Source organism: Amblyomma mixtum, chromosome 3 (assembly GCF_055824585.1).
Source record: "Amblyomma mixtum isolate Tamu chromosome 3, ASM5582458v1, whole genome shotgun sequence".
Lineage (NCBI taxonomy): Eukaryota > Metazoa > Arthropoda > Arachnida > Ixodida > Ixodidae > Amblyomma > Amblyomma mixtum.
Window position 1 is genome coordinate 430,763,644 of NC_143014.1, and position 10,966 is coordinate 430,774,609.

Sequence of the window (10,966 nt, forward strand, 5' to 3'; positions counted from 1 at the left end):
ATGAGCTGCGTTCGCGCGCATTTCGAACGCGCGTTCACACTCGGTGTATGGGAAACTCTCGCTCAACCGGGCAGACGGACGCGGCTTCCGTGGCAATCCAGGCGCTCACCAAACGCGCGTCTCGGGGTTTGTCGGCGTTTCGCTGCTGCCATGTCGTTGTCTTCCCCACGACGAAGGCGAGACGTAACAGACTGCCCCGCCGGGGGAAGGAGATCCCGATGGACAGGGGACAGCATCCGCTGTCCGGAGGGATGTTGCTTGAGGCTGGTCTCAACCGGAGTCAGTTGTCTCTCGGCGGTTCTGGAGCTCAGCGCACCCCGAAGTCTTCCTTCGCATGTGCAGGTTCCCAAAGGGCACTGCAAAGTGACTCCTGCTCCGCTAGCGTTAGAACCACGCCGAAAACCCAACCGCTCAGTCAGCGAGCACGACACAATCCCCACTAAGCGATGCCAGGCTCTTTCCCTCTTACAAAGCCAATTAATCACTGGGAGTAGTTCAGCAGCACTCAGAAAACTCCCACAGATCGGCACATTACACCACAAAGCGCATCTCAATTTAAAACAATAAACAAAACCAATTGGTTCAAAATCCTACATCAGGAAGAAAAACACCAGCAAACTGCAACTATGATGCTGACTCTTGCGCTAGGGACCTCAATTTAAGCTATCGGCATTACCTTTGAGACTCCCCTTTTTGTGATGTATTCCGATTCGTAATGACCACAACATTTAATTCTGCATAGCAGCATACTGCCGTCACCTTGTATATCCCCGCAAAGTTTCGCTCAACATCGGAGCCAAAGTCACCTTAATTTTCCAAAAAAATCAAGCGACTCCAGGCGCTTATGCTAGTGGCCTAAATGGCCCGTCTGGCTAGCACTTCGCGTTTTAACGGACGCTGCTACACATGGGCACCACTAGTGCATTTTTCGAAAGAATCTTTGCTAAAAGAAACGCTTTCAATGCAAACAACGCGTCGGAAACCTATTCCTGCTCAAACCTTTTTTTTTCTGCAAAACTTTTTGTCTGCAGGAATGGTTTAAAAAAGAAAAGGCAAACAGCAGAGACATCCTCGGAATCCGCTGCTAACGAGCCGCGCCGCGGCTCAAAGGGGTCGCCTATTCTTCAACCGCGCCCTGCGCGGACGCACACCAACAGTGGTTTTAGCAGCCGACAATCGACAAAAATCCTCTGCTCTTCGACACCTGCGAGCCCCAGACGCCAGGCAACTACGATATGTTCCGCACCCCGGCCGCGCGTCATCATCACCCGAGCAGCGTCTGAACAGTTGAAAGCAAGGGGTTGACGGTCGCGCATGAAGGAAACGCCTATGAGAACTCCTTTCTCGATTCAACCGTGTCCTTCGACTGGAACGCGTTCTGCGGCGTTCCTCCATGCGGTAGCTGGGCGTCCTCTGCGGCCCGCTGCGAGTTTTACGCGTCCTGCTATCGTAGCGTCCCCACAATGGGTCAGGTGGCTTTCGCGCTGTCTGTACACGCCTAGCCAGCCTTGCCTTTGTACGGCGCTTATCGCATCTGGCGTGCCGCGATGACAGTCTTGGAGCATTACATGGTTGATCGGCCTTCACCCTTACGATGCTTTGGGCCCGTCCTTAGTCCTTTCTGTCCAGACTGCCCTTTCGCATGGCTCTCCTTGCGCGCGGTCGCCTTCCGGAAACTTTCTTAGCTGTTCCGTCCTGCGCGTCTCCCTTTCTCGCGGGGCACTCAGCCTTCTCATCAGCTTTTTGACTCAGCAGCGAGCCGCCTTTTCTACTAGAATTCGAACTATCGGCTCGCTCTTTCGATGAGTCACTGCGTGTCGCAGCACTTAAGTGTCCCGACTGCCCTTTAATTTCTGCTGGGCATAACTTGCTCTCCTGAGGCTTGCTAATCGATCCTACTACCCTAACGCTCTTGCCCGGAACTTGAACTATGAGACGCTGTTCGGCTAACGTAGCGTTATTGTCCTGGGTACTACCTTCTCGATCGAAGCAATCAGCCTCCTTCCCGGAAAGTGCATGCTTCTCTGGGCTCAAAACCAACGCATTGCCCCTTTCCTTATATTTAGCAGTGCCTACATTATCGCCCGAGCCCTCACGGCTGGCGGATCTGCACTCTTCCTCGTTGCTAGCCTTAGTGCCTACATTATCACCTCAGCCCTCAAGGCTGGCGGATCTGCACTCTTCCTCGTTGCTAACCATAGTGCCTACATTATCCCCCAAGCCCTCACGGCTGGCGGATCTGCACTCTTCCTCGTTGCTAGCCTTAGTGCCTACATTATCCCCCAAGCCCTCACGGCTTGTGGATCTGCACTCTTCGCTAGCTTTTAGACCGAACTCATCGGTCCTCGCTGCCGAAGTGGCCTTTCTTTCCTGGACCAAACCTGTCCGATGTCGCCACTTCTGAACCGCACTCGTGTCATCCGGTGACTGAGCGGAGCTTCTAACTCGGTCCCTGACACTATCGCGGTGTAGCTTAATTACCACCGTCAATTTGGCCTTCCAAATCTGCCTCCGCGGGAATACGAAAGTATCGGAGGAGCGCACTTTTAGTTATTGCATAGTTGTGGGCTTCCTCGTCAGACAACCTCGCCCAGACATTACAAGGTTCACATGGAAGAAATCCCATCAACACAGTTGGCCAATAACTCTGGTCAAGCTGCTCCTCCATGCAAATTCTCTCAAAATTTTCTAGAAAACTTCTGAAATTTTCCCCTTTTCTGAAAACTCTTAAGCGAGATCGCGTTCTCATACTTCTGATCGCGTTAAGTTCACGCGTGAGTTCCCGCATCTCTCTTTCGTATTCCTGTTCCCGCAGCTCTCTTTCGCGTTCCATCTCCATGTCGAGACGCTTCATTTCCAAAGCGTATTGACGCTCGCGTTCCTCTTTCTCTTGTTTTTCTTTACGTTCGCGTTCCTCTTTCTCTTGTTTTTCTTTACGTTCGCGTTCCTCTTTCTTTTGTTTTTCTTTACGTTCGCGTTCCTCTTTCTCTTGTTTTTCTTTACGTTCAAGTTCCTCTTGTTCTCTTTTTGCCAATTCCCTCTCCTCAATGGTCTCAAGGCATTCCGCAAGCTCGTCATCTTCAGCCTCTAACGCAAGAATAGCCTTCAGCAGTTCTGGTTTTCTGAGTTTGTCTGATACCTCCAGACCCAACTCTTTCGCAAGCTCCAGTAACTTTGGTTTCCGCAGCGTCTTCAAATCCATGGCTGCTCCGAGTGCTGCTTCTCTACTGCCCGCTATTGTCTTGCTGCAACTAACCCAGCAGCAACGACAACCCAATTGCCAGCTCTGTTCCTGACACTAACAAAAACCTGGCAAAACTCAGCAGAAGAAAGTCCCGCACTCACCAAACCTCGCAGCCAAGAATCCAGCGCAGTCGGTCCGCTGCAGGCAACCAGTCAACACACAGGGCTCGTTGCACTGCCCCCGACTCGCCGTTCTGCTGCTCAGCGTCCCGTTGTCCGCAACTCTCCGCTGGCGTCCGATGTTTCGCGTCCCACCGCTGCCAACCAGTTTGTTAAGGACGAGGTAGCATCATCCCACCGCTGCCACCAGTTTGTTACATACGAGGTAGCATGGTCGTGTGCCGGAGAGAGAATGAGGGACGTCTGAGACGAGGCTGCTGGAAAAAGACAATGAAAGAGGACTTTATACAGCAATTTTCATATTTACAAGTGAGCTGCAGGAACGCTGCATCACGACAGCTCATCAGGAGATCATTCAAAGACAAAGAGCTCTTCGGCCGTGCCGCGGCCGGGGTTTTTAAGAGTTCCCTTCCCTAGGGTCCCTAGATGGGGGCTGGGCCTGCAGGGGAAGGAAGTTCTCACTGGCACCAATCACAGACACACACGCACTCACTCACTCCCGAGAGATCACGCCGTTGTCACGCGCTGGGAGAGGGGAACGATGCCATCCACGTAGCGCAGACGCCGGAATGTCCATGAGCGGCGTTCGCGCGCATTTCGAACGCGCGTTCACACTCGGTGTACGGGAAACGCTCGCTCAACCGGGCAGACGGACGCGGCTTCCGTGGCAATCCAGGCGCTCACCCAACGCGCGTCTCGGGGTTTGTCGGCGTTTCGCTGCTGCCATGTCGTTGTCTTCCCCACGACGAAGGCGAGACGTAACGCTTCATTCAAAAAGGATCACAACTGTTGCAGAGCCATTCCCGCAGCATACGCGTTTTGTCTTTAAGTTAATTCTCAGCATATTAAAACGTTGCGAGAGTTTCTAAAACCTAAATGTCAGTGGCCTGAAACACCTATGACCTTTGACTGACCTGGCTGATGCAGGAATATCACGCACAGGGACGCGCACGTCCAAGGGAAAAGCCTATTACTTCGCTTGCTCGCCACAAACGATTCTCGAAGAACCCACCCGCAAGAAAATTCTGCATTTCAGGAGCTACCACCTCAAAATATTTAAATGATTTCATTGCGCTTCAATAACGACGCACTAAATGGCGGCATATATATAAGGCGGCGATAACACTGACACTGTTAGTCGAAAGAAGGCCGCCGCGGTAGCTCAGTGGTTATGGCGCTCGGCTGCTGACCCGAAAGACGCGGGTTCGATCCCGGCCGCGGCGGGTGAATTTCGATGAAGGCAAAAATCTAGAAGCCTGTGTATTGCACTATGTCGTTGCACGTTAAAGATCCCCAGGTGGTCGAAATTTCCGGAGCCCTTCACTACGGCGTCGCCCATAGCCTGAGTTACTTGGGACGTCAAACCTTCCATAAACCATAAACTCTTGGACGAGAAAACAAACAAGGCTGCCTCTTTCTTCTAGCTTAGTACGCGTAAAGCGACAGGATATAGGTCGAAGAGCACTTTGGAGGGGAACGTCTTTGATGAGAGCGGTTAGTAACATGTTTATTCAGGATTAATGAACTCGAATATTCGCGTATTCAAATAACTCGATCATATAATGAGATCAAATAACTCGATTTGGTTTATTGGGGTTTAACGTCCCAAAGCGACTGAGGCTATGAGAGACGCCGTAGTGAAGGGCTCCGGAAATTTCGTAAGCTAAGGTTCCAAAGCGTCATACTCGACAATACGTAAGCAGTGTGGCACCTTGAATTTATTTGAGGATATGGTTTAAATGTACGGGTGCTGCAGATGGTTGGCCTAGTTTAATGCGCGTTGAAATCCAACACACTACACTCTTCATTTTGCGTTCAACAAATCTTTTCTACATCGCCGCTCAGTTCAAATAACTCGAGTATTCGAGATCAATCAACTGAGCGGCGATATAGAAAAGATTTGTTGAACGCAAAATGAAGAGTGTAGTGTGTTGGATTTCAACGCGCATTAAACTAGGCCAACCATCTGCAGCACCCGTACATTTAAACCATATCCTCAAATAAATTCAAGGTGCCACACTGCTTACGTATTGTCGAGTATGACGCTTTGGAACCTTAGCTTACGTTAGCTTCTCCCAACCGGCGGGGTTGCTTCGCAAATTCGCTGAAACAGTTTCCATGAAAAGTTCATTAACTTACAGCATTCAGAGCGAAGTCACTGATCTCAAGTTCCTGGCGGCTGCCATTGGTAGAACATTCTCCATCTTTGGTCAGATACCAGCCACATCGCACGCCTTCAATACCTTCCGTCGATGCTGCTCCATTCCGGACATTTGTTTTCGATGGCTCGCATCATTGCATTGCCTTCGTCTTCAAGCATATCTACGACTTAGCAAATGCGGTGAATTACCATTTCTTCTCGAATTTAAGAACGGCTGCACGCGCATTGCGACTGGTATACGGGACCCGTTAGAACACAACCCAGAAAATTGCTCCCCTAGCGGACTTCGACGAGCCAGGCTCGTCATAAGAAGACACATATCTGGCTTCGGACGAGTCCAGCTCGTCGTGTGCTTTCTGATACTCTGTGTCCGGTTTGCAGCAAATAGGGCTCGTCTAGAGCAAATTTTGGTCTGACAACAGATGGCAGCAGAGGTACTAATGTCGCTTTGGTACCATTTTCGAAAAAAAAAATGCGCCGTTAGGAGGTTAAAGGACACATTAAAAGCAGCCACAAAGACAAGAGAAGGGGTTTGCTGACTGCAGGCGGTCTTATATGCAGGGACAGTTCCGCATGGTGACTGCAAACGAAAATTTCGTTACCAAATTTGAGGTTATGCACGCAGCGGGAGGGCAGGTAGCAGGGACAATATACAATGCGAGACACGCAGTAGTTTTCCTTACAGCAGTATTTTAAAATGACACAATTTTGAAGCCAAAGGCACGGTACAGTGAGTATGTACTGGTCCAAAGAAAGAAGGCACACAGTGTACTGGAGAAAAAGAACCTTGAAGGCGCGCGTACTGTTCTTAGCGGAGAACCCATTTATTGTTGCGAAAGCAACACTACGCGAGTCGCCCAGCCATTTCGCGGAGCTGAGGAAAGACCATACTGCGCATGCGCGAGGAGCAGTGACCTCACACGGTGCACAGCTGGCGCGCCGCCGCCGTCGCTGCGCGAGTGACTCAGAGGTGCCGCCGCCCTGCTCGCCAGATGTGCATGCGCAGTAACGGCGCATAGCTAGCGTGCCGGGACCGCCGCCGCTGCCTCCATGGCCTCTCTCTCTCTCTCTCCTCGTTGCTTTCGCAATCCTGCAGGTTTAACCAGAGCCAAACCACTGCCAATTTTTACTGAAGATTTAATTAGTGCATGGCTCTGATTCGCTTCTATTCCAGAATAAGGCTGCCTGTATGTAATGTCGTAACCTGTAATCATTTATTTGGTGACGACTGCGTGATTTGTCGTAAAGCAACTAAACCTTGCAATTCGACCTCAAGAATATTTGTAGTTGGTGTAGCATATGGCTAACGATTCTTAATAACAAAAAATTCGTGCACTTAGCTATCTCACGCTGCCGTTCTAATCCTGCCGAAATATCCGGCCAAAAATTATTGACAGTCCTTCAGAGCATTTTAATACATATAATTATCAAGAACTTCACATTACCAATAGCTTCTCTTGTAGTACTGACGCTAATTACATCATAAATAATGCAAACCATACTCTTAGCTGTCTACGGCGCAGTTTTTCTCAATTCCCATTACATCTTCAAATTATAATACATCACTTTTTTGCAAGTCCAAAATTAAATGTGGCTCAGCAATACAGGACCCCGCTCAGCTCAAAATACCTTTATTAATGCCATTGAAGCCATTCCAGTCTGCTCGCTTATAGTCTCTAATTATTCGCCCACAGATAGTCTTTCACTCATTAAATTTAAACTTAAACTACCCAATACTGAGAAAGATTTCCTCTCTATGTGCCTTTCATAAAATATGTTTCCGTAATCCGTTCCTGAAAAGAGAACCTTTAGGTCAACACTCTTATTTATCATCCTGGTCAAATTTCTGCCATCACGTTTTCATTCCATACTGTCGATGTAATGAACTTTACGATTCCTTTTTATCAAAATCTAGCGCAGAATGGAACCGCCTTTGTCCATCCTTCAGATTCATTAAAAAACGTTATTATTTAGATCAGCTGTCACTAACCCTTTTATGTAAGCTATTGTGCATTTTTATTCTTCAGTATTCCCTGCGTTTCACCTGATGTGTTTTTAAGGCGAAAACCTTTAATGCCTCATGCTGTCGTTAGCAATCCGTGTCGACAGATGTGTCCGCATTTTGACGGGTGTCCACCGAGATATGTGAGACAGTTACTGCGTAATTTCCTTTCCTCAAAAACAATTTTCAGTTTCTTCATTACGGCCCCCTGTCTTCTTTCACTGCCACTTCAATGAAAACAAAAACAAAAAACGAAAATAAAGTAAAAACAAAACATGAAAAATAAATATAACAATAAAAATAAGAAAAGAAACAAAAATAAAAATGAAAAAGAAACATAAAATACAAAAATAAAAAATAATTAACTAAAGAACTGCGCCAGGAAACGCTTTCGCCTTGCAGTACTTTAGAGAGAAAAAGTGCCTCCTGAATTTTTTTTCCCTTCAACTATTGCCTTTGATACTTTGCAATTTTTTTCCTGTTTTCTTAGGTTGTTGAACATAACGTCTACCCCCTTTGTAATGCTCACGGGCCCTGAAGGGCAATGTAGTAAATATATAAATAAGTTAGTTTATTTTTCATGTCCTGGGAAACTGACTTCGCGTTATGCTCATTCAGTAACGTTGATTACCGCCACGTTTATCGCCCCTTTTTATGACGTAGTAGCAATCTTTAGAGCTTGTTTGTCTTCAAAACTTAATATATACGTGCATGGCATCTGCGCTCGAGTTATTATCTGTCGCCTTTCCTGTCATCGCGCTGCCTATCGAAGACTGCAAGTTTTGTAATCCGCCACCTAAACTACACCCAGTAGCGTGACTGACTATGTGTGTTCGGATTGCTGTTATTGCAGTATTTCCGTGCACCACACGTCCCGAAACGCACAAGATAGAGAATAAAATGGACTAATCAAAAACAAACACTGCTCAGAACATCGCTACATTTGTTCTTACTCTTGCTCGAAGTTTTTGCTTTTAGTAGAGTATCATTCTCACATTAGCGCAGCTTCAGTCTGGCAGACTGTGGAGCGTGAAACTAGAATACCTCACGTCATTTGCCGCTAGCGCTGCACCGACCTCAAACGCTCAGCGCACATGCATGACATACATCTCGAAAAGCCATCTCCTGGTGGTCAGACTGAAAAAACGAAGACCAAAAAATTCGAAAAGAACAAGTGCAGTGCTAAGGAAAAGAAGATAAAACGGGCTGGAAGGGGGGGGGGGGACTCTACGTGTTGTTAAATGTAGAAGACGGGCTCTGAAGCTTGTATTAAAAAAGCAAAACGGCTCAGTGTGTAAATAGACTACACTTGTTGAGCGCTGGAGGGCGTCCCGGTTCGCTTGCGACCATGAAGTAGGATGAAAAAGGCGCTCGCCAGCTGCTCGCTTCGAAAAAAAAATAGGAGAAATGCGCAAATCTCGGACACCAACTCTGGAAACATTTGCTCGTGACGCGGATGGAAACGATGCAGTTATCCGCGCAGTGGCATGGTCTCGCATTAACGCTCCCTATCCACTACGGCGTATTGGATGACATGGAGATAGGCAAACACCTTTAGTGCAACAAAATATGCCAGGACAGCTCGAACGTTCTAAATCAGAGCATCCTTATATCCGCAGAAAAGCTGGGGGATTAGAATGAGCCACTCGGCACACTAAATACAATGTTGTTAACTGGTACCCACAACAGATAGTGCGTGAAGGTCGGGAATGCGTATGCGTTGTGAGGGTAGGCTCCAGATTATTCACAGCAGTGGTGACCGCGATTGTCCTGGTTGCATTGCACAGTGTGGCCAGTGACGGCAGTGGGCAGTATAACGAATTGTCCTCGTGCGAGAGGGATATGGGGCGAGGTAAGGGAAGGGTGCATCATTTGTGTCGTAGGATTCTAGAGATGGCTTTAAGCTTATTTCTGAGAATGTTTCGGTGTACATGAGTTTCATATATGCCGGGACATGAGAGGGATGGACCTGGCATAGTATCGCAGGATGGGATACGTGGCAGTTCTCTCGTTGAAACCATAGCGTGATCCGTAGTGCGTCGCATAGTGCTCCTGAGGTGTGTATAAGTTTCGAACTGCTATCTGAGTGTCGTGCGTCACTGGGACGGACAACTTGGTTGAGTCTGTCTCTGCAGGATGCCTGGTTTATTCGTTAGGGGTCAGCAAGTCCGATGTTAGGTGTGCGGGCTATACGGGCACTTGGTTTGCCATAGCTGAAAGCAAGCTAGAAGAGATGGGGTGGAAGAAGTTGACGACATAAGCGCTAACTGTTTTTGATGATGAACTTTTGCAATTTTAGAACATAAAAGGGGCGAAAAGGGTGGCACAAGAGATGAGAGTACAGTACTTGGCACTATGTCATTTGTGTTTTATATTTCGTTTATGGAACCTTTATAGCATAGCACTTTTGTGTTTTAAGTTGAAAAATCACGAAAGTTCACGGGCAGTTAAGTGGTGCCTTACACAAATGCTTTCATAAGCTGGTTTTTTTTTAAAGAAATCAGGCAGCATGTTTCGAAACTCTTCAGCATTCTTCTCTTGACACAACCACACTGGGAAATGCTGAACTAGATCTATTAAGTCTGTCCAAGACGCGCAGTCACCACTCTGCCCGCTCGCACTCAGCAACCTTTCAAGTGCCTTGCCTCATGGTATTAGACAAACAGTTGGACAAAGAAAAGGCTGCACACTTTTTTCTCATTCCACTAATCATCGGGGCAGTTGGGTACAAGTACGGTGCTTCAGGAGGCCATGTAATAGTTTAGCGCGATTCTATCGACTATGCACGCTGTAAATGCCCTTACATTAAACGTTTCTTTAGTGGTACAAAATTTTCTAAGAGGATTTCTTTTTAACTGCTGGCTGAAGATTAGTTGATATGCTTGAATAAATTTGTTTTGCAAATAATTGCTTGTTTCTTTAATTCAAGGAGCTAAACTATAAAGCGGTCCCGTTTTTCTTTGTTCTGTGATAAATTTCCGAACAATGTCTTACCTGACATGTTAAAAATGAACACAGCAACTGGCTGGCTAGGCGCTCTAGCTACACTGCATTTTGATCTATTTGTGAGATATACTGTGGAAAGATTTTTTTATCCCAGTTTAATCTCGCCTCTACTTTATTTATACACCGCTATTTAGGTCACAAATGCTGTACAGCGTGCAATGACATGACTTTCTTCTGTATAATTCAGGCGAGTTCCTTGCCTCAGTAGGAAAGACTCCACTAAATTCCTGTTCTAGTAGTGTTTCTGCTTTAAATATGAGAGACTGAATCGCCCCCACGAACCAGTTTATGCTACAGCCAGGAATATTATAATGCGAAAAACTGAGCAGCAACTTGCCAGTGTACTGAAATGAACAAAAGTCTCACTTCTGCAACAACAAAAAAGCAGGGACCGTTATCCTGCTGTAAACAGAAGCCTTGCCAAAAATGCAACG